This window comes from Aotus nancymaae, unplaced genomic scaffold (genome assembly GCF_030222135.1).
Source record: "Aotus nancymaae isolate 86718 unplaced genomic scaffold, 86718_ANA_hifiasm-v0.15.2.pri h1tg000008l, whole genome shotgun sequence".
In the NCBI taxonomy this organism is placed as follows: domain Eukaryota; kingdom Metazoa; phylum Chordata; class Mammalia; order Primates; family Aotidae; genus Aotus; species Aotus nancymaae.
This window is the reverse complement of record NW_026988419.1, coordinates 60,603,193-60,606,468: the sequence shown is the minus strand read 5'-3', so window position 1 is coordinate 60,606,468 and position 3,276 is coordinate 60,603,193.

Here is a 3,276-nt window from a genome sequence, read left to right as displayed (position 1 = left end):
GGTGGGGGTGGGGGGAGGCCAAAAAGTCTACAGGCCAATGGGTTATGCCTACCTGGGACTCCATTCTCTTTTAGACCATGTTCGAGGTACCTGAGACCCCTAATTTTCTTGCCTAAACTGCTCAGCTTCCAGGACTTTCTCAAGACCTATCTTTCCCCAAACTTTTATCCTGGTCAAAAAGGTGGCCAAGGGGTAGCTATTTGCAGGGCTGTGGAAAAACTTAGGCATGTAGGCTGAAGAATACACAAGTGTTCCTGTGAAGCCCTTCAGAATACTGAAGGAGTGGGTGGAAGAGAAGCGGGGAATGTGCCTCAGGCTGGTTCTCCCCTGGCTGCCATCTTCGGGCATGGAATTCTCAGAAGTGTGAAAATTCAAGGTGGACTTGCATGTTGTGCATAAAATTTAGTACCTTTTTAGCTTGATTTATAACATTGAAATATCCTGACCTGCTGCTTCAGGACCTGCAAATTTTAGGGGAGGGCCTAGGAGAAGACAGACAGTGACTCCTAAGTGGGTCCAGGCAGCATACGTGAAAATGGTGATGTCATAAAGTAGTCCGGCTGAGTTGTAGGTAAGCCGCTTATAGCCACTACCATTTTTTTCAGACAATGGAAACATATTCCATATCTAACCAGTTTCTTCCAGTAGTTTGAGCTAACAAGGAGGAAAAAGTTCTACAATCAGTAGGCCCAAGATGGCTGAACAACTCCAGCATGCAGCTTCCAGCGAGATCAACGCAGAAGGCGGGTGATTTCTGCAGTTACAACTGAGGTACCTAGTTCATCTCACTAGGACTGGTTGGACAGTGGGTGTAGCCCAAGGAGGGAGAGCTGTAGCAGGGTGGGGTGCTGCCTCACCTGGGAAGCGCAAGGGGTCACGGAACTCCCTCTCCTAGCCAAGGGAAGCCATTAGAAACTGTATCCTGTACTCTGGCCCAGATATGGCGCTTTTCCTAGTCATCTTCGCAACTCGCAGACCAGGAGATTCCCACAGGTACCTACACCACCAGGGCCCTGGGTTTCCAGGACAAAACTGGGCAACCGAGCTAGCTGCAGCAGTTTTTTTTTTTTTTTTTTACCACACCAGTGGTGCCTGGAATGCCAGTGAGACAGAACCATTCACGCCTCTGGAAAGGGGCTGAAGCCAGGGAACCAAGTGGTCTGGCTTGGCGGGTCCCACCCCCACCTCCCGGAGACCAGCAAACTAAGATCCACTGGCTTAAAATTCTCACAGCCAGCACAGCAGCCTGACCTCAACCTGGGCGCTCAAGCTAGGTGGGGGAGGGGCATCCGCCATTGCTGAGGCTCAGGTAGGCGGTTTTAAAATCACAGTTTGAACTGGGTGGAGCAATAGCTCAGCAAGTCTGTCTCACTAGATTCCCTCCTCATTGGGCAGGGCATCTCTGAAAAAAGGCAGCAGCCCTAGTCAGGAACTTTTAAGTAAAGCCCCCACTTTCCTGGGACACAGCACCTGAGAAAAGGGGTGGTAGTGGGCACAGCTTCAGCAGACTTAAATGTCCCTGCATGGCACCTCCGAAGACAGATAGCTGCGGATCTCCTAGCACAGTGTTCAAGCTCTGATGATAAGGGACAGACTGCCTCCTCAAGTGGCTCCCTGAACCCCATGTGTCCTGACCAGAAGACAACTCCCAGTAGGGGCCGAGAGACACCTCATACAGGAGAGCTCTGGCTGGCATCTGGCAGGTACCCTTCTTTTGGGACAGTGCTACCAGAGGAACGATCAGGCAGCAATTTTTGCTGTTCTGCAGCCTCTGCCAGTGATGCCCAGACAAGCAGGGTCTGGAGTGGACCCCCAGCAAACTCCAGCAGACCTGCAGCAGAGGGGCATGACTGTTAGAAGGAAAACTAACAAACAGAAAGGAATAGTATCAACATCAACAAAAAGGATGGCCACTGAGAGACCCTATCCAAAGGTCACTAACTTCAAAGATCCAAGGTAGATGATAAATCCATGAAGATGGGGAGAAACCAGTGCAAAAAGGCTGAAAATTCCAAAAACCAGAAAGCCTTTTCTCCTCCAAGGAATCACAACTCCTCGCCAGCAGGGGAACAAAACTGAACAGAGAATGAGTTTGACAAATTGACAGAAACAGGCTTCAGAAGGTGGGTAATAACAAACTTCTCCAAGCTAAAGGTGCACGTTCTAACCCAATGCAAGGGAGCTAAGCACCTTGAAAAAAGGTTAGACAAATTGCTAACTAGAATAACCAGCGTAGAGAAGAACATAAATGACTTGATGGAGCTGAAAAACACAGCACGGACCTTTGTGAAGCATACACAAGTTTCAGCAGCCGAACTGATCAAGCGGAAGAAACAATATGAAACAACTGAAGGACAACTCAATGAAATAAAGCGAGAAGGCAAGACTAGAGAAAAAAGAGTGAAAAGAAACAAACAAAGCCTCCAAGAAATATAGGGTTACGTGAAAAGACCAAATCTACATTTGATCGGTGTACCTGAAAGTGATGGGGAGAATGAAACCAAGTTGGAAAACACTCTTCAGGATATTATCCAGGAGAACTTCCCCAACCTAGCAAGGCAGGCCAACATTAAAATTCAGGAAATACAGAGAACACCACAAAGACACTCCTCAATAAGAGGAACCCCAAGACACACAACATCAGATTCACCAGGGTTGAAATGAAGGAAAAAATGTTAAGGGTAGCAAGAGAGAAAGGTTGGGTTACCCACAAAGGGAAGCATATCAGACTAACAACGGATTTCTCTGCAGAAACCCTACAAGCCAGAAGAGAGTGGGGGCCAATATTCAACATTCTTATCAACACAGAATTTCATATCCAGCCAAATTAAGCTTCATAAGCGAAGGAGAAATAAAATCCTTTACAGACAAGCAAATGCTTAGGGATTATGTCACCACCAGGCCTGCCTTACAAGAGCTCCTGAAGGGAACACTAAACATGGAAAGGAACAACTGGTACCAGCCACTGCAAAAACAAACCAAATCATAAAGACCATTGACACTATGAAGAAACTGCATCAACTAATGAACAAAATAAGCTAGCATCATAATGTCAAGATCAAATTCACATATAACAATATTAACCTTAAATGTAAATGGGGTAAATACCCCAATTAAAAGACACAGACTGGCAAATTGGATGAGTCAAGACCCATCGGTATGCTCTATTCAAGAGATACATCTGATGTGCAAAGATACACATAGGCTCAAAATAAAGGGATGGAGGAATATTTACCAAGCAAATGGAAAGGAAAAAAAAAAGCAGGGGTTGCAATC